Raw genomic sequence first — 24,532 nt, 5'->3', positions numbered from 1 at the left:
GGTATTGGAGTAAGTTACAGAGATAGGGAGGGGTGTGGGGCTGGAGGATGTTACAGAGATCGGGAGAGGTGTAGGACAGGAGGAAGTTACAGAGATAGGGAGGGGTGTGGGGGCTGGAGGAGGTTACAGAGATAGGGAGGGGCATAGGCCTGGAGGGGCTTATAGAGATAGGGAGGGGTTTAGGGCTGGAGGAGGTTACAGAGACAGGGAGGGGTGTCGGGGTTGGCGGAGGTTACAGAGATAGGGAGGGTTACAGAGATACGGAGAGTGTAGCGGTTGGAGGAGGTTACAGAGATAGGGAGGGTTGTGGGTTTGGAGGAGGTTGCAGAGATCGGGAGGGTGTAGGGTTTGGAGGCGGTTACAGAGATAGGGAGGGGTATCGGGGTTGGAGGAAGTTTACAGAGATATGGAGGGGTCGAGGTGTTGGAGTAAGTTGCAGAGATCGGGAGGGGTGTGGGGCTGGAGGATGTTACAGAGATCGGGAGGGGTGTAGGACAGGAGGAAGTTACAAAGATAGGGAGGGGTGTGGGGGCTGGAGGAGTACACAGAGATAGGGAGGGGCATAGGCCTGGAGGGGCTTATAGAGATAGGGAGGGGTTTAGGGCTGGAGGAGGTTACAGAGACAGGGAGGGGTGTCGGGGTTGGCGGAGGTTACAGAGATAGGGAGGGTTACAGAGATACGGAGAGTGTAACGGTTGGAGGAGGTTACAGAGATAGGGAGGGTTGTGGATTTAGAGGAGGTTGCAGAGATCGGGAGGGTGTAGGGTTTGGAGGCAGTTACAGAGATAGGGAGGGGTTTCGGGGTTGGAGGAAGTTTACAGAGATATGGAGGTGTCTAGGTTTTGGAGTAAGTTACAGAGATCGGGAGGGGTGTGGGGCTGGAGGATGTTACAGAGATCGGGAGAGGTGTAGGACAGGAGGAAGTTACAAAGATAGGGAGGGGTGTGGGGGCTGGAGGAGTACACAGAGATAGGGAGGGGCATAGGCCTGGAGGGGCTTATAGAGATAGGGAGAGGTTTAGGGCTGGAGGAGGTTACAGAGACAGGGAGGGGTGTCGGGGTTGGCGGAGGTTACAGAGATAGGGAGGGTTACAGAGATACGGAGAGTGTAACGGTTGGAGGAGGTTACAGAGATAGGGAGGGTTGTGGATTTAGAGGAGGTTGCAGAGATCGGGAGGGTGTAGGGTTTGGAGGCAGTTACAGAGATAGGGAGGGGTTTCGGGGTTGGAGGAAGTTTACAGAGATATGGAGGTGTCTAGGTTTTGGAGTAAGTTACAGAGATAGGGATGGGTGTGGGGCTGGAGGAGGTTACAGAGATAGGGAGGGGTGCAGGGGTTGGAGGAGGTTACAGAGATAGGGAGGAATGTAGGGCTGGAGGAGGTTACTGAGATCGGGAGGGGCGTATGGCTGGAGGAGGTTACAGAGATAGGGAGGGGTGTAGGGGCTGGAGGAGGTTACAGAATAGGGAGGGATTTAGGGGTTGGAGGAGGTTACAGAGATAGGGAGCGGTGTAGGTGCTGGAGGAGGTTACAGAGATAGGGACAGGTGTAGGGTTTGGAGGAATTTACAGAGATGGGTAGAGGTGTAGGGGCTGGAGGAGGTTGCAGAGATAGCGGAGGATTGTAGGGCTGGAGTAGGTTACAGAGATAGTGAGGGGTGTAGGGCTGGAAGAGGTTACATAGATAGGGAGGGTGTAGGGGTTGTCGGAGGTTACAGAGATAGGGAGGGTGTAGGGGTTGGAGGAGATTACAGAGATAGGGAGGGTTGTAGGGCTGGAGGAGGTTACATAGATAGGGAGGGTGTAGGGGTTGGAGGAGATTACAGAGATAGGGAGGGGTGTAGGGCTGGAAGAGGTTACATAGATAGGGAGGGTGTAGGAGTTGGAGGAGGTTACAGAGATAGGGAGGGTTACAGAGAAACGGAGAGTGTAGCGGTTGGAGGAGGTTACAGAGATAGGGAGGGTTGTGGGTTTGGAGGAGGTTGCAGAGATCGGGAGGGTGTAGGGTTTGGAGGCGGTTACAGAGATAGGGAGGGGTATCGGGGTTGGAGGAAGTTTACAGAGATCTGGAGGGGTCTAGGTGTTGGAGTAAGTTACAGAGATAGGGAGGGGTGTGGGGCTGGAGGATGTTACAGAGATAGGGAGAGGTGAAGGACAGGAGGAAGTTACAGAGATAGGGAGGGGTGTGGGGGCTGGAGGAGGTTACAGAGATAGGGAGGGGTGTAGGGGCTGGAGGAGGTTACATAGATAGGGAGGGTGTAGGGGCTGGAAGAGGTTCTACATAGATAGGGAGGGTGTAGGGGTTGTAGGAGGTTACAGAGATAGGGAGGGTGTAGGGGTTGGAGGAGGTTACAGAGATAGGGAGGAATGTAGGGCTTGAGGAGGTTACTGAGGTCGGGAGGGTGTAGAGGTGGAGGAGGTTACAGAGATAGGGAGGGGTGTCGGGTATGGAGGAGGTTACAGAATAGGGAGGGATTTAGGGGGTGGAGGAGGTTACAGAGATAGGGAGCGGTGTAGGTGCTGGAGGAGGTTACAGAGATAGGGACGGGTGTAGGGTTTGGAGGAATTTACAGAGATGGGTAGAGGTGTAGGGGCTGGAGGAGGTTGCAGAGATAGCGGAGGATTGTAGGGCTGGAGTAGGTTACAGAGATAGTGAGGGGTGTAGGGCTGGAAGAGGTTACATAGATAGGGAGGGTGTAGGGGTTGTAGGAGGTTACAGAGATAGGGAGGGTGTAGGGGTTGGAGGAGGTTACAGAGATCGGGAGGGTTGTAGGGCTGGAGGAGGTTACATAGATAGGGAGGGTGTAGGGGTTGGAGGAGATTACAGAGATAGGGAGGGGTGTAGGGCTGGACGAGGTTACATAGATAGGGAGGGTGTAGGGGTTGGAGGAGGTTACAGAGATAGGGAGGGTTACAGAGATACGGAGAGTGTAGCGGTTGGAGGAGGTTACAGAGATAGGGAATGTTGTGGGTTTAGAGGAGGTTGCAGAGATCGGGAGGGTGTAGGGTTTGGAGGCAGTTACAGAGATAGGGAGGGGTTTCGGGGTTGGAGGAAGTTTACAGAGATATGGAGGTGTCTAGGTTTTGGAGTAAGTTGCAGAGATCGGGAGGGGTGTGGTGCTGGAGGATGTTACAGAGATCGGGAGAGGTGTAGGACAGGAGGAAGTTACAGAGATAGGGAGGGGTGTGGGGGCTGGAGGAGTACACAGAGATAGGGAGGGGCATAGGCCTGGAGGGGCTTATAGAGATAGGGAGGGGTTTAGGGCTGGAGGAGGTTACAGAGACAGGGAGGGGTGTAGGGGCTGGCAGAGGTTACACAGATAGGGAGGGTGTAGAGGTTGGAGGAGGTTACAGAGGTAGGGAGGGGTGTAGGGGTTGGAGGAGTTTACAGAGATAGGGAGGGCTGCAGGGCTGGAGGATGTTACAGAGATAGGGAGGGTGTAGACAGGAGGAAGTTACAGAGATAGGGAGGGGTGTGGGCCTGGAGGGGATTACAGAGATAGGGAGCGTTGTAGAGGCTGGAGGACGTTACAGAGGTAGGAAGGGCTGTGGGGCTGGAGGATGTTACAGAGATAGGGAGGGGTCTAGGGGCTGTACGAGGTTACAGAGATAGGGAGAGGTGTCGGCCGGGAGGAAGTTACAGAGATAGGAAGGGCTGTGGGGCTGGAGGATGTTACAGAGATCGGGAGAGGTGTAGGATGGGAGGAAGTTACAGAGATAGGGAGGATTGTGGGGCTGGAACAGGTTACAGAAATACGGAGGGTGTAGGCGTTGGAGGAGGTTACAGAGATAGGGAGGGTTGTGAAGCTGGAGGAGCTATCAGAGAGATAGAGGCTGTAGCGGCTGGAGGAGGTTACAGAGATAGGGAGGGGTGTAGGGGCTGGAGGAGGTTACAGATTTAGGGAGGAGTGTGGGGCTGGAGGTGGTTACAGACATAGGGAGGGTGTAGGGGCTGGAGGAGGTTACAGAGATAGGGAGGGGTGTGGGGCTGGAGGAGGTTACAGAGATAGGGAGGGTGTTGGGGCTCGAGGAGGTTACAGAGATAGGGAGGTGTGTGGGGCTGGAGGGGGTTACAGAGATAGAAGGGGTGTAGGGACTGGAGGATGCTACAGAGATTGGGAGGAATGTAGGGCTGGAGGAGGTTACAGAGATAGGGAGGGTTGTAGCGCTGGAGGAGAATACTGAGATAGGGAGGGCTGTAGGGCTGAAGGAGCTTCTAGAGATAGAGAGGGTTGTGGGGCTGGAGGAGGTTACAGAGCTCGGGAGGGTGTAGGGGTTGGAGGAGGTTACAGAGATACGGAGGGTTGTCGGGCTTGAGGAGGTTACATAGATAGGGAGGGTGTAGGGGTTGGAGGAGATTACAGAGATAGGGAGGGGTGTAGGGGTTGGAGGAGATTACAGAGATTGGGAGGGGTGTAGGGCTGGAAGAGGTTACATAGATAGGGAGGGTGTAGGGGTTGGAGGAGTTTACAGTGATCGGGAGCGTTACAGAGATACGGAGAGTGTAGCGGTTGGAGGAGGTTACAGAGATAGGGAGGGTTGTGGGTTTGGAGGGCGTTGCAGAGATTGGGAGGGTGTCGGGTTTGGAGGCGGTTACAGAGATAGGGAGGGGTATCGTGGTTGGAGGAAGTTTACAGAGATAGGGAGCGGTCTAGGGGTGGAGAAAGTTACAGAGATAGGGAGAGGTGTGGGGCTGGAGGAGGTTACAGAGATAGGGAGGGGTGTAGGGCAGGAGGATCTTACAGAGATAGGGAGGGTTGTGGTGCTGGAGGAGATTATAGAGATAGGGCGGGTTGTAGGGGCTGGAGGAGGTTACAGAGGTAGGCAGGATTTAGGGCTGGAGGGGATTACAGAGATAGGGAGGGGTGTAGGGCTGGAGGATGTTACAGAGATAGGGAGGGCTGCAGGGCTGGAGGATGTTACAGAGATAGGGAGGGGTGTGGGCCTGGAGGGGATTACAGAGATAGGGAGCGTTGTAGGGGCTGTACGAGGTTACAGAGATAGGGAGAGTTTAGGGCTGGAGGAGGTTACAGAGATAGGGAGGGGTGTAGGGGCTGGAGGGAGTTACAGAGATAGGGAGTGGTGTAGGGGCTGGAGGAGGTTACAGAGATAGGGAGGGGTGTAGGGGCTGGAGGAGATTGCAGAGATAGGGAGGGTTGTGAGGCTGGAGAGGTTTGCAGAGATAGGGAGTGGTGTAGGGGCTGGAGGGGGTTACAGAGATAGGGAGTGGTGTAGGGACTGGAGAGGTTACAGAGATAGGGAGGAGTGTAGGGGCTGGAGGAGGTTACAGAGATACGGAGGGTGTAGGGGTTGGAGGAGGTTACAGAGATAGGGAGGGTGTCGGGTTTGGAGGATATTACAGAGATAGGGAGAGGTGTAGGGCTGGAGGAGGTTACAGAAATAGAGAGAGGTGTGGGGCTGGAGGAGTTTACAGAGATAGGGAGGGGTGTAGGGGCTGGAGGAGGTTACAGAGATAGGTCGGGGTGTAGGGGCTGGAGGAGGTTACAGAGATAGCAGAGGGTTGTGGGACAGGAGGAGGTTACACAGATAGGTTGGGGTGCAGGGGCTGGAGGAGGTTACAGAGATAGCGAGGGCTGTAGGGCTGGAGGAGGTTACTCAGATAGGGAGGGTGTAGGGCTGGAAGAGGTTACAGAGATATCAGATGGTTGTGGGACTGGAGGAGGTTTCAGAGATAGGGAGGAGTGTAGGGCTGGAGGGGGTTACAGAGATAGGGAGGGGTGTTGGGGCTGGAGGAGGTTACAGAGATAGGGAGGGGTGTAGGGCTGGAGGGGGTTACAGAGATAGGGAGGGGTGTTGGGGCTGGAGGAGGTTACAGAGATAGGGAGGGGTGTAGGGCCTGGAGCAGGTTACAGAGATAGGGAGGGTGTAGGATTTGGAGGAGGTTACAGAGATAGGGAGTGGTGTAGGAGTTGGAGGAGATTGCATAGATAGGGATGGTTGTGGGGCTGGAGAAGGTTACAGAGATACGGAGTGGTGTAGGGATTGCAGAGGTTACAGAGATCGGGAGTGGTGTCGGGACTGGAGAGGTTACAGAGATAGGGAGGGGTAAGTGGGCCTGGAGGGGATTACAGAGATAGGGAGCGTTGTAGGGGCTGGAGGAGGTTACAGAGATAGGGAGGGGTGTGGGGCGGGAGGAGGTTCCAGAGATAGGGAGGTGTGTGGGGCTGGAGGGGATTACAGAGATAGGGAGGGGTGTAGGGGCTGGAGGTTACAGAGATAGGGAGGCTGGTAGGGGCTGGAGGAGGTTACAGAAATGGAGAGAGGTGTGGGGCTGGAGGAGTTTACAGAGATAGGTAGGGGTGTAGGGGCTGGAGGAGGTTACAGAGATAGGTAGGGGTGTAGGGGCTGGAGGAGGTTGCAGAGATAGCAGAGGGTTGTGGGACTGGAGGAGGTTACAGAGATAGGTTGGGGTGCAGGGGCTGGAGGAAGTTCCAGAGATAGCGAGTGCTGTAGGGTTGGAGGAGGTTACACAGATAGGGAGGGTGTAGGGCAGGAAGAGGTTACAGAGATATCAGATGGTTGTGGGACTGGAGGCGGTTACAGAGATAGGGAGGGGTGTAGGGCTGGAGGTTACAGAGATAGGGAGGGGTGTAGGGGCTGGAGGGGGTTACAGAGATAGGGAGGGGTGTCGGGGGCTGGAGGAGGTTACAGTGATAGGGAGGGGTGTAGGGGCTGGAGGAGGTTACAGTGATCGGGACGGGTGTCAGGGGCTGGAGGAGGTTACAGAGATAGGGAGAGTTGTTGGGGCTGGAGGAGATTGCAGAGATAGGAAGGTGTGTAGGGGCTGGAGGAGGTTACAGAGATAGGGAGTGATGTTGGGGCTGGAGAAGATTACAGAGATAGGAAGGTGTGTAGGGGCTGGAGGAGGTTACAGAGATAGAGATGGGTGTAGGGGCTGGACGAGGTTACAGTGATCGGAAGGGGTGTCGGGGGCTGGAGGAGGTTACAGCGATAGCGAGGGGTGTAGGGGGCTGGAGGAGATTACAGACATTGCGAGGGGTGTAGGGGCTGGAGGAGGTTACAGAGATAGGAAGGGTTGTAGGGACTGGAGTAGGTTACAGTGATAGGAAGGGGTGTAGGGGCTGGAGCAGGTTACAGAGATCGCGAGGGGTGTAGGGCTGGAGGAGGTTACAGAGATAGCGAGGGGTGTAGGGCTGGAGGAGGTTGCAGAGATAGCGAGGGGTGTAATGGCTGGAGGAGGTTACAGAGATAGGGAGGGGTGTTGGGGCTGGAGGTGGTTACAGAGATAGGGAGGGGTGTAGGGGCTGGAGGTGGTTACAGAGATAGGGAGGGGTGTAGGGCTGGAGGAGGTTGCAGAGATAGCGAGGGGTGTAATGGCTGGAGGAGGTTACAGAGATAGGGAGGGGTGTTGGGGCTGGAGGTGGTTACAGAGATAGGGAGGGGTGTTGGGGCTGGAGGAGGTTACAGAGATAGGGAGGGGTGTTGGGGCTGGAGGTGGTTACAGAGATAGGGAGGAGTGTTGGAGCTGGAGGTGGTTACAGAGATAGGGAGGGGTGTTGGGGCTGGAGGTGGTTACAGAGATCGGGAGGGGTGTAGGGCTGGAGCAGGTTACAGAAATAGCGAGGGGTGTAGGGCTGGAGGAGGTTACAGAGATAGGGAGGGGTGTTGGGGCTGGACGTGGTTACAGAGATAGGGAGGTGTGTTGGGGCTGGAGGTGGTTACAGAGATAGCGAGGGGTGTAGGGCTGGAGGAGGTTACAGAGATAGCGAGGGGTGTTGGGGCTGGAGGTGGTTACAGAGATAGGGAGGAGTGTTGGGGCTGGAGGTGGTTACAGAGATAGGGAGGGGTGTTGGGGCTGGAGGTGGTTGCAGAGATAGGGAGGGGTGTAGGGGCTGGAGGAGGTTACAGAGATAGGGAGGGGTGTTGGGGCTGGAGGTGATTACAGAGATAGGGAGGGGTGTTGGGGCTGGAGGTGGTTACAGAGATAGGGAGGAGTGTTGGGGCTGGAGGTGGTTACAGAGATAGGGAGGGGTGTTGGGGCTGGAGGTGGTTGCAGAGATAGGGAGGGGTGTAGGGCTGGAGCAGGTTACAGAGATAGCGAGGGGTGTAGGGCTGGAGGAGGTTACAGAGATAGGGAGGGGTGTTGGGGCTAGAGGTGGTTACAGAGATAGGGAGTGATGTTGGGGCTGGAGGAGATTACAGAGATAGGAAGGTGTGTAGGGGCTGGAGGAGGTTACAGAGATAGAGATGGGTGTAGGGGCTGGAGGAGGTTACAGAGATAGCGAGGGGTGTAGGGGGCTGGAGGAGATTACAGAAATTGCGAGGGGTGTAGGGGCTGGAGGAGGTTACAGAGATAGCGAGGGGTGTAGGGGGCTGGAGGAGATTACAGAAATTGCGAGGGGTGTAGGGGCTGGAGGAGGTTACAGAGATAGGAAGGGTTGTAGGGACTGGAGTAGGTTACAGTGATAGGAAGGGGTGTAGGGGCTGGAGCAGGTTACAGAGATCGCGAGGGGTGTAGGGCTGGAGGAGGTTACAGAGATAGCGAGGGGTGTAGGGCTGGAGGAGGTTACAGAGATAGGGAGGGGTGTTGGGGCTGGAGGTGGTTACAGAGATAGGGAGGGGTGTTGGGGCTGGAGGAGGTTACAGAGATAGGGAGGGGTGTTGGAGCTGGAGGTGGTTACAGAGATAGGGAGGGGTGTTGGGGCTGGAGGTGGTTACAGAGATAGGGAGGAGTGTTGGAGCTGGAGGTGGTTACAGAGATAGGGAGGGGTGTTGGGGCTGGAGGTGGTTACAGAGATAGGGAGGGGTGTAGGGCTGGAGCAGGTTACAGAGATAGCGAGGGGTGTAGGGCTGGAGGAGGTTACAGAGATAGGGAGGTGTATTGGGGCTGGAGGTGGTTGCAGAGATAGGGAGGGGTGTAGGGGCTGGAGGAGGTTACAGAGATAGGGAGGGGTGTTGGGGCTGGAGGTGATTACAGAGATAGGGAGGGGTGTTGGGGCTGGAGGTGGTTACAGAGATAGGGAGGGGTGTTGGGGCTGGAGGTGGTTACAAAGATAGGGAGGAGTGTTGGGGCTGGAGGTGGTTATAGAGATAGGGAGGGGTGTTGGGGCTGGAGGTGGTTACAGAGATAGGGAGGGGTGTAGGGCTGGAGCAGGTTACAGAAATAGCGAGGGGTGTAGGGCTGGAGGAGGTTACAGAGATAGGGAGGGGTGTTGGGGCTGGAGGTGGTTACAGAGATAGGGAGGGGTGTTGGGGCTAGAGGTGGTTACAGAGATAGGGAGGGGTGTTGGGGCTGGAGGTGGTTACAGAGATAGGGAGGGGTGTAGGGGCTGGACGTGGTTACAGAGATAGGGAGGGGTGTTGGGGCTGGAGGTGGTTACAGAGATAGGGAGGGGTGTTGGGGCTAGAGGTGGTTACAGAGATAGGGAGGGGTGTTGGGGCTAGAGGTGGTTACAGAGATAGGGAGGGGTGTTGGGGCTGGACGTGGTTACAGAGATAGGGAGGTGTGTTCGGGCTGGAGGTGGTTACAGAGATAGCGAGGGGTGTAGGGCTGGAGGAGGTTACAGAGATAGCGAGGGGTGTAGGGCTGGAGGAGGTTACAGAGATAGGGAGGTGTGTTGGGGCTGGAGGTGGTTGCAGAGATAGGGAGGGGTGTAGGGGCTGGAGGAGGTTACAGAGATAGGGAGGGGTGTTGGGGCTGGAGGTGATTACAGAGATAGGGAGGGGTGTTGGGGCTGGAGGTGGTTACAGAGATAGGGAGGAGTGTTGGAGCTGGAGGTGGTTACAGAGATAGGGAGGGGTGTTGGGGCTGGAGGTGGTTACAGAGATCGGGAGGGGTGTAGGGCTGGAGCAGGTTACAGAAATAGCGAGGGGTGTAGGGCTGGAGGAGGTTACAGAGATAGGGAGGGGTGTTGGGGCTGGACGTGGTTACAGAGATAGGGAGGTGTGTTGGGGCTGGAGGTGGTTACAGAGATAGCGAGGGGTGTAGGGCTGGAGGAGGTTACAGAGATAGCGAGGGGTGTTGGGGCTGGAGGTGGTTACAGAGATAGGGAGGAGTGTTGGGGCTGGAGGTGGTTACAGAGATAGGGAGGGGTGTTGGGGCTGGAGGTGGTTGCAGAGATAGGGAGGGGTGTAGGGGCTGGAGGAGGTTACAGAGATAGGGAGGGGTGTTGGGGCTGGAGGTGATTACAGAGATAGGGAGGGGTGTTGGGGCTGGAGGTGGTTACAGAGATAGGGAGGAGTGTTGGGGCTGGAGGTGGTTACAGAGATAGGGAGGGGTGTTGGGGCTGGAGGTGGTTGCAGAGATAGGGAGGGGTGTAGGGCTGGAGCAGGTTACAGAGATAGCGAGGGGTGTAGGGCTGGAGGAGGTTACAGAGATAGGGAGGGGTGTTGGGGCTAGAGGTGGTTACAGAGATAGGGAGTGATGTTGGGGCTGGAGGAGATTACAGAGATAGGAAGGTGTGTAGGGGCTGGAGGAGGTTACAGAGATAGAGATGGGTGTAGGGGCTGGAGGAGGTTACAGAGATAGCGAGGGGTGTAGGGGGCTGGAGGAGATTACAGAAATTGCGAGGGGTGTAGGGGCTGGAGGAGGTTACAGAGATAGCGAGGGGTGTAGGGGGCTGGAGGAGATTACAGAAATTGCGAGGGGTGTAGGGGCTGGAGGAGGTTACAGAGATAGGAAGGGTTGTAGGGACTGGAGTAGGTTACAGTGATAGGAAGGGGTGTAGGGGCTGGAGCAGGTTACAGAGATCGCGAGGGGTGTAGGGCTGGAGGAGGTTACAGAGATAGCGAGGGGTGTAGGGCTGGAGGAGGTTACAGAGATAGGGAGGGGTGTTGGGGCTGGAGGTGGTTACAGAGATAGGGAGGGGTGTTGGGGCTGGAGGAGGTTACAGAGATAGGGAGGGGTGTTGGAGCTGGAGGTGGTTACAGAGATAGGGAGGGGTGTTGGGGCTGGAGGTGGTTACAGAGATAGGGAGGAGTGTTGGAGCTGGAGGTGGTTACAGAGATAGGGAGGGGTGTTGGGGCTGGAGGTGGTTACAGAGATAGGGAGGGGTGTAGGGCTGGAGCAGGTTACAGAGATAGCGAGGGGTGTAGGGCTGGAGGAGGTTACAGAGATAGGGAGGTGTATTGGGGCTGGAGGTGGTTGCAGAGATAGGGAGGGGTGTAGGGGCTGGAGGAGGTTACAGAGATAGGGAGGGGTGTTGGGGCTGGAGGTGATTACAGAGATAGGGAGGGGTGTTGGGGCTGGAGGTGGTTACAGAGATAGGGAGGGGTGTTGGGGCTGGAGGTGGTTACAAAGATAGGGAGGAGTGTTGGGGCTGGAGGTGGTTATAGAGATAGGGAGGGGTGTTGGGGCTGGAGGTGGTTACAGAGATAGGGAGGGGTGTAGGGCTGGAGCAGGTTACAGAAATAGCGAGGGGTGTAGGGCTGGAGGAGGTTACAGAGATAGGGAGGGGTGTTGGGGCTGGAGGTGGTTACAGAGATAGGGAGGGGTGTTGGGGCTAGAGGTGGTTACAGAGATAGGGAGGGGTGTTGGGGCTGGAGGTGGTTACAGAGATAGGGAGGGGTGTAGGGGCTGGACGTGGTTACAGAGATAGGGAGGGGTGTTGGGGCTGGAGGTGGTTACAGAGATAGGGAGGGGTGTTGGGGCTAGAGGTGGTTACAGAGATAGGGAGGGGTGTTGGGGCTAGAGGTGGTTACAGAGATAGGGAGGGGTGTTGGGGCTGGACGTGGTTACAGAGATAGGGAGGTGTGTTCGGGCTGGAGGTGGTTACAGAGATAGCGAGGGGTGTAGGGCTGGAGGAGGTTACAGAGATAGCGAGGGGTGTAGGGCTGGAGGAGGTTACAGAGATAGGGAGGTGTGTTGGGGCTGGAGGTGGTTGCAGAGATAGGGAGGGGTGTAGGGGCTGGAGGAGGTTACAGAGATAGGGAGGGGTGTTGGGGCTGGAGGTGATTACAGAGATAGGGAGGGGTGTTGGGGCTGGAGGTGGTTACAGAGATAGGGAGGGGTGTTGGGGCTGGAGGTGGGTACAAAGATAGGGAGGAGTGTTGGGGCTGGAGGTGGTTACAGAGATAGGGAGGGGTGTTGGGGCTGGAGGTGGTTACAGAGATAGGGAGGGGTGTAGGGCTGGAGCAGGTTACAGAGATAGCGAGGGGTGTAGGGCTGGAGGAGGTTACAGAGATAGGGAGGGGTGTTGGGGCTAGAGGTGGTTACAGAGATAGGGAGGGGTGTTGGGGCTGGAGGTGGTTACAGAGATAGGGAGGGGTGTTGGGGCTGGAGGTGGTTGCAGAGATAGGGAGGGGTGTAGGGCTGGAGCAGGTTACAGAGATAGCGAGGGGTGTAGGGCTGGAGGAGGTTACAGAGATAGGGAGGGGTGTTGGGGCTGGAGGTGGTTCCAGAGCTTGGGAGGGGTGTAGGGGCTGGAGCAGGTTACAGAGATAGGGAGGGGTGTTGGGGCTGGAGGTGGTTACAGAGATAGGGAGGGGTGTAGGGCTGGAGGAGGTTACAGAGATAGCGAGGGGTGTAGGGCTGGAGGAGGTTACAGAGATAGGGAGGGGTGTAGGGCTGGAGGTGGTTACAGAGATAGCGAGGGGTGTTGGGGCTGGAGGAGGTTACAGAGATAGTGAGGGGTGTAGGGGCTGGAGCAGGTTACAGAGATAGCGAGGGGTGTAGGGCTGGAGCAGGTTACAGAGATAGCGAGGGGTGTAGGGGCTGGAGGTGGTTCCAGAGATAGGGAGGTGTGTTGGGGCTGGAGGTGGTTACAGAGATAGGGAGGGGTGTAGGGCTGGAGCAGGTTACAGAGATAGCGAGGGGTGTAGGGCTGGAGGAGGTTACAGAGATAGGGAGGGGTGTTGGGGCTATAGGTGGTTACAGAGATAGGGAGGGGTGTTGGGGCTGGAGGTGGTTACAGAGATAGGGAGGGGTGTTGGGGCTAGAGGTGGTTACAGAGATAGGGAGGGGTGTTGGGGCTGGAGGTGGTTACAGAGATAGGGAGGGGTGTTGGGGCTAGAGGTGGTTACAGAGATAGGGAGGGGTGTTGGGGCTGGACGTGGTTACAGAGATAGGGAGGTGTGTTGGGGCTGGAGGTGGTTACAGAGATAGCGAGGGGTGTAGGGCTGGAGCAGGTTACAGAGATAGCGAGGGGTGTAGGGCTGGAGGAGGTTACAGAGATAGTGAGGGGTGTTGGGGCTAGAGGTGGTTACAGAGATAGGGAGGGGTGTTGGGGCTGGAGGTGGTTACAGAGATAGGGAGGGGTGTTGGGGCTGGAGGTGGTTGCAGAGATAGGGAGGGGTGTAGGGCTGGAGGAGGTTACAGAGATAGGGAGGGGTGTTGGGGCTGGAGGTGGTTCCAGAGCTTGGGAGGGGTGTAGGGGCTGGAGCAGGTTACAGAGATAGGGAGGGGTGTTGGGGCTGGAGGTGGTTACAGAGATAGGGAGGGGTGTAGGGCTGGAGGAGGTTACAGAGATAGCGAGGGGTGTAGGGCTGGAGGAGGTTACAGAGATAGGGAGGGGTGTAGGGCTGGAGGTGGTTACAGAGATAGCGAGGGGTGTTGGGGCTGGAGGAGGTTACAGAGATAGTGAGGGGTGTAGGGGCTGGAGCAGGTTACAGAGATAGCGAGGGGTGTAGGGCTGGAGCAGGTTACAGAGATAGCGAGGGGTGTAGGGGCTGGAGGTGGTTCCAGAGATAGGGAGGGGTGTTGGGGCTGGAGGTGGTTCCAGAGATAGGGAGGGGTGTTGGGGCTGGAGGTGGTTCCAGAGATAGGGAGGGGTGTTGGGGCTGGAGGTGGTTCCAGAGATAGGGAGGGGTGTAGGGCTGGAGGAGGTTACAGAGATAGGGAGGGGTGTTGGGGCTGGAGGTGGTTCCAGAGATAGGGATGGGTGTAGGGCTGGAGGAGGTTACAGAGATAGGGAGGGGTGTTGGGGCTGGAGGTGGTTCCAGAGATAGGGAGGGGTGTAGGGCTGGAGGAGGTTACAGAGATAGGGAGGGGTGTAGGGGCTGGAGGAGGTTACAGAGATAGGGAGGGGTGTAGGGGCTGGAGCAGGTTACAGAGATAGGGAGGGAGCGAGGCCTTGGAGGGATTTGAAAACACGGATGAGAATTTTAAAACCAATTCTGGGCACCGCACTTTAGGAAGGATGTGAAGGCCTTAGAGAGTGTGCAGAAAAGATTTACGAGAATGGTTCCGGGAATGAGGATCTTCAGTTCCGTGGATAGACTGGAGAAGCTGTGGTCGTTCTCCGTGCAGAGGAGATTTGATCGAGGTGTTCAAAATCATGAGGGGTCTGGACAGAGTAGATAGAGAGAAACTGTTCCCATTGGTGGAAGGGTGGAGAATCAGAGGACACAGATTTCAGGCAATTGGCAGAAGAACCAAAGGTGATATGCGGAAAAACGTTTTTACGCAGCGAGTGGTTAGGAGCTGGAATGCAATGCCTGGGAGGAAGGTGGAGGCACACTCAATCGTGGCTTTCAAAAAGAAATTTGATAAGTACCTGAAGGAAATCAATTTGCAGGGCTTCAGGGAAAGGGTGTTGGTTGGGCCGGGAGTGGGACTGGCTGAGGTGCTTGTGCAGAGAGCCAGCACGGGCTCGATGGGCTGAATGGCCTCATTCTGTGCTGTAACCATTCAATGATTCTATGATTCTATAAAGAGCAGGGGAGTTCTCCCCGGTGTCCTGGGGCCAATATTTATCCCTCAATCAACAACACTAAAATAGATTATCTGGTCATTATCACATTGCTATTTGTTGTGCGTAAATTGGCTGCCGCATTTCCCACATTACAACAGTGACTACACTCCAAAAAGTACTTCATTGGCTGTAAAGCCCTTGGGGATGTCGTGAAAGCCTCCGTCGAAATACAAGTTCTTTCCTTTTTTAATTGTCTGAAATGGCAGTGGGGAAAATCGCAGCTTGATTGGCAGCTTGAAGAGAGTCATCAGCCCAGTGCTGCTTTTTCAGAGCAGTCTGTTACACAGCCTGAGGTATTTGTGATGGGGCTGGGGGTCATTACTCGGTAATTAAGAGTATAAGCACAGGACAGAAGGAGGGGTCACTGCGGATCAGTGGAGTTTGAAAGTAAATTTAGAAATGGAATATCTTTTGCTGCGCAGGGAAAATGTAGAACACGCTCCCCTGTAAGCTCCACCTTCCCATGTGGCGGCTGGACCTGCATTTCTTCCTCCTTCATGTCTGCAACAAGAAGTTGATTTGGTCGTGAAATTCAGCTGTAAATCTGACTTGTTTTACTTAATCCCTCTGTAAATAGACTAGAAGTGAACAGTGGTACGTGCTACTGTCTGCCTGCCCTGTGTGCCTCATCACGGAAAGTGATGTACTCACTCTCCCAGCCCACAGCTCCCAGCTTCCCTGACTAATTTCCTTCTGTTTCCACAGTCGCTCTATAGTAGTCGTCTAGATCGTTGTCTCAGTGTGCAAATGCTGACCTAATCCCAATGTCAATTAACCCCTCAACACCAGGTCTCTCAGCCAACTTGTCATGTTTCATTTACTCTCCTTCCTCCTCTCCTTTCCTGAACTCAACGCTCGAGTATAATCACAGAGACCAGTCTCCCGTCGAGACCTTAAGTAGCTCTCTTCACATGTAAGCCTCGACACTGAGTGGCGGCAAGCTATTCAACCATAGGGAGCTTGACAGCCAACCATGATGCTTCATTCAGTTCAGGTACGGTAGCGTTGTGGTTATGATGCCGGACCAGTGATCCCGAGGCCTGGATGAGTGATCCGGAGACAAGCGTTCCAATCCAATTAAATTCAGTCAAATAAATAAAGCTGGAATGAAAAGCCACCATGAACCACAAAACGACCGGGCTGTCGTAAAACCCCATCCGGCTCGTTAATGTCCTTCTGCGAAGGAAATCTGCCGCCCTTACCCGGCCTGGCCTATATGTGACTCCAGACCCACAGCAACGTAGTTGACTCTTAACTGCCCTCTGACATGGCCCAGCGAGCCACTCAGTTGTACACAACTGGTACAGAGAAGTATCATGGACTGTGGCGGCTCACCACCACCTTCTCAAGGGGCAATTAGGGATGGGCAATAAATGCCGGCCTTGCCAGCGACGCCCACATCCTGCTTAGAAATAAAAAGAACATCGAGACGCAGGAATTTATGCATTCACAGGAACTAATGCATACACATGTACATGTACGCACACACACACGCATGCATACAGAGGTAATCGTCCACACATATGTACACACACATGCGCATTCCAGTAAGATTTACTCACATTGCCACCTCCCTGGATATGATCAGCTAATTCAGCACGGACCTGGGATCTTGCTCTACCATGTCAGCACCACAAAGCTGGAGCTACTGGGGGAGCCCACCAGCAATTCTTTCAAAATGCTGTGGAACACACAAGAGAGATGAGGCTGACCAGGAGAGAGGGACACTTTGCTGCCCCATTGAACAAGTGAGACGTCATGCTCAACGGCAAAGTGGGAACGACTCTCGGTACATTCAGGCAGATAAGCAGTGCGCAGGGCCATACATGGAATGCGATTGGCCACTGGCGATGCGGCCCCAGAGTACAAACTGCCCTGATCAGCACAAACAGGTACCGAATCGCCCGTCACATTCGGACACGCCACAGGAGGAAAGGCAATCATTTCAGTGGAGCGAGATAAAGTATGTTCTTAACAGCGTGGGGCTGACAGGTTCATGGGACATGATTAGCACGTGTTTGATGGGAAAATGTAAAGGGAGCTTTACTGTGTACCTAACCCCGTGCTGTACCTGCCCTGGGAGTGTTTGATGGGACAGTGCAGAGGGAGCTTTACTCTGTATCTAACCCGTGCTGTACCTGCCCTGGGAGTGTTTGATGGGACAGTGTAGAGGGAGCTTTACTCTGTATCTAACCCCCTGTACCTGCCCTGAGAGTGTTTGATGGGACAGTGTAGAGGGAGCTTTACTCTGTATCTAACCCCCTGTACCTGCCCTGGGAGTGTTTGATGGGACAGTGTAGAGGGAGCTTTACTCTGTATCTAACCCCCTGTACCTGCCCTGGAAGTGTTTGATGGGACAGTGTAGAGGGAGCTTTACTCTGTATCTAACCCCGTGCTGTACCTGCCCTGGAAGTGTTTGATGGGACAGTGTAGAGGGAGCTTTACTCTGTATCTAACTCCGTGCTGTACCTGCCCTGGGAGTGTTTGATGGGACAGTGCAGAGGGAGCTTTACTCTGTATCTAACTCCGTGCTGTAACTGCCCTGCGACTGTTTGATGGGACAGTGTAGAGGGAGCTTTACTCTGTATCTAACCCTCTGTACCTGCCCTGGGAGTGTTTGCTGGGACAGTGTAGAGGGAGTTTTACTCTGTATCTAACCAATAATCAAGGGAATAATGGAGGCATGTGAAAAAGGAACGGCAGTAATCATGGGGGATTTTAACCTACATATCGATTGGTCAAATCAAATCGCACGGGGTAGCCTTGAGGAGGAATTCATAGAATGCATATGGGATTGTTTCTTAGAACGGTATGTTAAAGAACCTACAAAGGAGCAAGCTATCTTAGATTTGGTCCTGTGTAATGAGACAGGAATAATAAATGATCTCTAAGGAAAAGATCCTCTCGGAATGAGTGATCACAGTATGGTTGAATTTGTAATACAGATAGAGGGTGAGGAAGTTGTGTCAGAAACGAGCGTACTATGCTGAAACAAAGGGGACTACAGTGGGATGAGGGCAGAGTTGGCTAAAGTAGACTGGAAACACAGACTAAACGGTGGCACAATTGAGGAACAGTGGAGGACTTTTAAGGAGCTCTTTCATAGTGCTCAACAAAAATATATTCCAGTGAAAAAGAAGGGCGGTAAGAGAAGGGATAACCAGCCGTGGATAACCAAGGAAATAAAGGAGAGTATCAAATTAAAAACCAATGCGTATAAGGTGGCCAAGGTTAGTGGGAAACTATCAGATTGGGAAAATTTTAAACGACAGCAAAGAATGACCAAGAAAGCAATAAAGAAAGGAAAGATAGATTACGAAAGTAAACTTGCGCAAAACATAAAAACAGATCGTGAAAGCTTTTACCGAAAGATAAAACGGAAAAGAGTGACTAAAGTAAATGTTGGTCCCTTAGAAGATGAGAAGGGGGATTTAATCATTGGAAATGTGGAAATGGCTGAGACCTTAAACAATTATTTTGCTTCGGTCTTCACAGTGGAAGACACAAAAACCATGCCAAAAATTGCTGGTCATGGGAATGTGGGAAGGGAGGACCTTGAGATAATCACCATCACTAGGGGGGTAGTGCTGGACAGGCTAATGGGATTCAAGGTAGACAAGTCCCCTGGTCCTGATGAAATGCATCCCCGGGTATTAAAAGAGATGGCGGAAGTTATAGCAGATGCATTCGTTATAATCTACCAAAATTCTCTGCACTCTGGGGAGGTACCAGCGGATTGGAAAGCAGCTAATGTAATGCCTCTGTTTAAAAAAGGGGGCAGACAAAAGGCAGGTAACTATAGGCCGGTTAGTTTAACATCTGTAGTGGGGAAAATGCTTGAAGCTATCATTAAGGAAGAAATAGCAGGACATCTAGATAGGAATAGTGCAATCAAGCAGACGCAACATGGATTCATGAAGGGGAAATCATGTTTAACTAATTTACTGGAATTCTTTGAGGATATAACGAGCATGGTGGATAGAGGTGTACCGATGGATGTGGTATATTTAGATTTCTAAAAGGCATTCGATAAGGTGCCACACAATATAAAGGGCAGAAGATAAAGGTACGTGGAGTCAGAGGAAATGTATTAGCATGGATAGAGAATTGGCTGGCTAACAGAAAGCAGAGAGTCAGTTAAATGGGTCCTTTTCGGGTTGAAAATCGGTGGTTAGTGGTGTGCCACAGAGATCAATGCTGGGACCACAACTGTTTACAATATACATAGATGACCTGGAAGAGAGGACAGAGTGTAGTGCAACAAAATTTGCAGATGACACAAAGATTAGTGGGAAAGCGGGTTGTGTAGAGGACACAGAGAGGCTGCAAAGAGATTTGGATAGGTTAAGCGAATGGGCTAAGGTTTGGCTGATGGAATACAATGTTGGAAAATGTGAGGTCATCCACCTTGGGAAAAAAAACAGTAAAAGGGAATATTATTTGAATGGGGAGAAATTACAACATGCTGCGGTGCAGAGGGACCTGGGGGTCCTTGTGCATGAATCCCAAAAAGTTAGTTTTCAGGTGCAGCAGGTAATCAGGAAGGCGAATGGAATGTTGGCCTTCATTGCGAGAGGGATGGAGTACAAAAGCATGGAGATCCTACTGCAATTGTACAGGGTATTGGTGAGGCCGCACCTGGAGTACTGCGTGCAGTTTTGGTCACCTTAATTAAGGAAGGATATACTAGCTTTGGAGGGGGTACAGAGACGATTCACTAGGCTGATTCCGGAGATGAGGGTGTTACCTTATGATGATAGATTGCATAATGAAAGGGATAGACAAGATAGAGGCAGAGAGGTTGTTTCCACTGGTCAGGGAGACTAGAACTAGGGGGCACAGCCTCAAAATATGGGGGAGCCAATTTAAAACCGAGTTGAGAAGGAATTTCTTCTCCCAGAGGGTTGTGAATCTGTGGAATTCCCTGCCCAAGGAAGCAGTTGAGGCTAGCTCATTGAATGTATTCAAATCACAGATAGATAGATTTTTAACCAATAAGGGAATTAAGGGTTACGGGGAGCGGGCGGGTAAGTGGAGCTGAGTCCACGGCCAGATCAGCCATGATCTTGTTGAATGGCGGAGCAGGCTCGAGGGGCTAGATGGCCTACTCCTGTTCCTAATTCTTATGTTCTTATGTTCTTATGTTTAACCCGTGCTGTACCTGCCCTGGGAGTGTTTGATGGGACAGTGTAGAGGGAGCTTTACTCTGTATCTAACCCGTGCTGTACCTGCGCTCGGAGTGTTTGATGGGACAGTGTAGAGGGAGCTTTACTCTGTATCTAACCCGTGCTGTACCTGCCCTGGGAGTGTTTGATGGGACAGTGTAGAGGGAGCTTTACTCTGTATCTAACCCATGCTATACCTGCCCTGGGACTGTTTGATGGGACAGTGTAACATAAAAAGATTGGGCCCAAGTTTCCACATGATTTGCACCTGATTTTTAGGAGCAACTGGTGGAGAACGGACTATCTTAGAAATCGCAATTCTCCACATTTTTTTTCCTGCAGTTCTAGTCAGGTAGAACAGTTCTACTTTGGAACAGAATTTTTTCTTCAAAAGGGGGCGTGTCCGGCCACTGACGCCTGATTTCAAAGTTTCCACAGTGAAAACGTACTTCAAACTAACTTAGAATGGAGCAAGTGAAGATTTTTGTAGAACTGAAAAAACCTGTACATTAAAAAATCAGGCGCAGGTTACAAATTAGGCGTCCAGAACTAGGTGCGGGGGGAGGGGGGGGGAAGGGAAGTCATTACATTCCACAATAAATCCTTATTTATACTTCTACAAATATTATACAAATAAATCCAACCTGAATAAACATTTATAAGCAAAGAAAAAATTTAATAAACCATCTTCCTACCTGTGTGAAAGTGCTTCAGCCAGCCTCACAAGTTCGTTCGTTCGTTCCCGACGGCGGGCGGGAGGGAGGGAGTGCGGGCCCGACCGACCGCCCGCCCGCCCGAACGCAGCGGGGGGGGGGGGAGAGGAAGACGTTCCAGATGGCGGGCGGGAAGGAGACAGTGAGAAGGCTGCAGGAAGCCTCAGTGCTGATGTGCTGATGGCAATGTGCTTTTCTTAAAAAATGTTCAAAAATTAAACAGCTACAAAGAACTACAAAAATGGCCGAGTGCCAATGTTTCCTTCACACTGCGCGTGCGCGAACGCTCCAACGCGCACGCGCAGGGTTGCCGGCAGGAAAAAAACTAATTTAAATAGTACCCGCCCCCTCCCACTTACAAAATCGGCGCGAGTGTAGGCTCCGCCCCCCTTAGCGCCGCGACAGGCAGACAAGGAGCTGCAGGGCGCTCCAGATTCTCGAGTTTTTTTTCCGGCGCCGTTTTAGGCGCGAAAAACGGGCGCCCAGCTCGGAGGGGCGCCCGTTTTTTATCGTGTGGAAACTTGGGCCATAGAAACATAGAAAATAGGGGCAGGAGTAAGTAGGCCATTTGGCCCTGCAAGCCTGCACCACCATTCAATATGATCATGGCTGATCATGCAACCTCAGTACCCACTTCCTGCTTTCTCTCCATACCCCTTGATCCCTTTAGCCGTAAGGACCACATCTAACTCCCTCTTGAATATATCTAACGAACTGGCATCAACAACTTTCTGTGGTAGAGAATTCCACAGGTACACAATTCTCTGAGTGAAGAAGTTTCTCCTCATCTCGGTCCTAAATGGCTTACCCCTTATCCTTAGACTGTGACCCTGGTTCTGGACTTCCACAACATCGGGAACATTCTTCCTGCATCTAACCTGTCCAATCCTGTCAGAATTGTATATGTTTCTCTGAGATCCCCTCTCATTCTTCTAAATTCCAGTGAATATAAGCCTAGTCGATCCAGTTTTTCTTCATATGTCAGTCCTGCCATCCCGGGAATCAGTCTGGTGAACCTTCGCTGCACTCCCTCAATAGCAAAAATGTCCTTCCTCAGATTAGGAGACCAAACTGTACACAATATTCCAGGCGTGACCTCACCAAGGCCTTGTACAACTGTAGCAACACCTCCCTGCCCCTGTACTCAAATCCCCTCGCTATGAAGGCCAACATGCCATTTGCTTTCTTAACCGCCTGCTGTACCTGCATGCCAACTTTCAATGACTGATGTACCATGACACCCAGGTCTCGTTGCACCTCCCCTTTTCCTAATCTGTCACCATTCAGATAATATTCTGCCTTTGTGTTTTTGCCACCAAAGTGGATCACCTTACATTTATCTAACATTATACTGCATTATCCAGCATCCTCACATTTACCTACATTATACTGCATTATACTGCATCCTCACATTTATCTACATTATACTGCATTATACTGCATCCTCACATTTACCTACATTATACTGCATTTGCCCACTCACCTAACCTGTCCAAGTCACCCAGCAGCCTCTTAGCATCCTCTTCACAGCTCACACTGCCACCCAGCTTAATTACATTCAATTCCTTTGTCTAAATCATTCATGTATATTGTAAATAGCTGGGGTCCCAGCACTGAACCTTGCGGTACCCCACTAGTCATTGCCTGCCATTCTGAAAAGGACCCGTTTATTCCTACTCTTTGCTTCCTGTCTGCCAACCAGTTCTCTATCCACGTCAATACATTACACCCAATACCATGTGCTTTAATTTTGCACACTAAACTCTTGTGTGGGACCTTGTCAAAAGCCTTTTGAAAGTCCAAATACACCACATCCACTGGTTCTCCCTTGTCCACTCTACTATTTACATCCTCAAAAAATTCTAGAAGATTTGTCAAGCATGATTTCCCTTTCATAAATCCATGCTGACTTGGACCGATCCTGTCACTACTTTCCAAATGCGTTGCTATTACATCTTTAATAATTGATTCCAACATTTTCCCCACTACTGATGTCAGGCTAATCGGTCTATAATTCCCTGTTTTCTCTCTCCCTCCTTTTTTAAAAAGTGGTGTTACATTATCTACCCTCCAGTCCATAGGAACTGATCCATAGTCGATAAACTGTTGGAAAATGATTACCAATGCATCCAATATTTCTAGGGCCACTTCCTTAAGTATTCTGGGATATAGACTATCAGGCCCTGGGGAATTATTGGCCTTCAATCCCATCAATTTCCCGAACACAATGTCCTGACTGATAAGGATTTCCTTCAGTTCCTCCTTCTCACTAGACCCTCGGTCCCCTAGTATTTCCGGAAGGTTATTTGTGTCTTCCTTTGTGAAGACAGAACCAAAGTATATGTTCAATTGGTCTGCCATTTCTTTGTTCCCCATTATAAATTCACCTGATTCTGACTGCAAGGAACCTACATTTGTCTTCACTAATCTTTTTCTCTTCACATATCTATAGAAGCTTTTGCAGTCAGTTTTTATGTTCCCTGCAAGCTTACTGTCATACTCTATTTCCTTCTCCTAATTAAACCCTTTGTCCTCCTCTGCCGAATTCTAAGTTTCTCCCAGTCCTCAGGTTTGCTGCTTTTTCTGGCCAATGTATATGCCTCTTCCTTGGATTTAACACGACCCCTAATTTCCCTTGTTAGCCACGGTTGAGCCACCTTCCCCATTTTATTTTTACTCCAGACAGGGATGTACAATTGTTGAAGTTCATCCATGTGATCTTTACATGTTTGCCATTGCCTAGCCACCGTCAACCCTTTAAGTATCATTTGCCAGTCTATCCTAGCCAATTCACATGTCATACCATCGAAGTTACCTTTCCTTAAGTTCAGGACCCTAGTCTCTGAATTAACTGTGTCACTCTCCATCTTAATGAAGAATTCTACCATATTATGGTCACTCTTCCCCAAGGGGCCTCGCACAACAAGATTGCTAATTAATCCTTTCTCATTACACAACACTCAGTCTAGGATGGTCAGCCCTCTAGTTGGTTCCTCGACATATTGGTCTAGAAAACCATCCCTAATACACTCCAGGAAATCCTCCTCCACCGTATTGCTACAATTTTGGTTAGCCCAATCTATATGTAGATTAAAGTCACCCATGATAACTGCTGTACCTTTATTGCATGCATCCCTAATTTCCTGTTTGATGCCATCCCCAACCTCACTACTACTGTTTGGTGGTCTGTACACAACTCCCACTGGCATTTTCTGCCCTTTGGTGTTCTGCAGCTCTACCCATACCGATTCCACATCATCCAGGCTAATGTCCTTCCTTACTGTTGCGTTAATCTTCTCTTTAACCAGCAACACTACCCCACCTCCTTTTCCTTTCTGTCTATCATTCCTGCATATTGAATACCCCTAGATGTTGAGTTCCCAGCCTTGGTCACCCTGGAGCCATGTCTCCGTAATCCCAATTACATCATATCCGTTAACAGCTGTCTGCGCAGTTAATTCATCCACCTTATTACGAATGCTCCTCTCATTGAGACACAGAGCTTTCAGGCTTGTTTTTTTAACACTCTTTGTCCTTTTAGAATTTTGCTGTAATGTGGCCCTTTTTGGTTTTTGCCTTGAGTTTCTCTGCTCTCCACTTTTACTTTTCTTCTTTCTACCTTTTGCTTCTGCCCCCATTTTACTTCCCTCTGTCTCCCTGCATAGGTTCCCATCCCCCTGCCATATTAGTTTCAACCCTCCCCAACAGCACGAACAAACACTCCGCCTCGGACATTGGTTCCAGTCCTGCCCAGGTGCAGACTGTCTGGTTTGTACTGGTCCCACCTCCCCCAGAACCGGTTCCAATGTCCCAGGAATTTGAATCCCTCCCTCTTGCACCACTCCTCAAGCCACGTATTCATCTTAACGATCCTGCGATTCCTACTCTGACTAGCATGTGGCATAGTAGCAATCCTGAGATTACTACCTTTGAGGTCCTACTTTTTAATTTAAAACCTAGCTCCCTAAATTCATCTTGTAGGACC

The sequence above is a fragment of the Pristiophorus japonicus genome, chromosome X, assembly GCF_044704955.1.
Source record: "Pristiophorus japonicus isolate sPriJap1 chromosome X, sPriJap1.hap1, whole genome shotgun sequence".
Taxonomy (NCBI): Eukaryota; Metazoa; Chordata; class Chondrichthyes; family Pristiophoridae; genus Pristiophorus; species Pristiophorus japonicus.
This window is presented reverse-complemented; position numbering follows the sequence as displayed.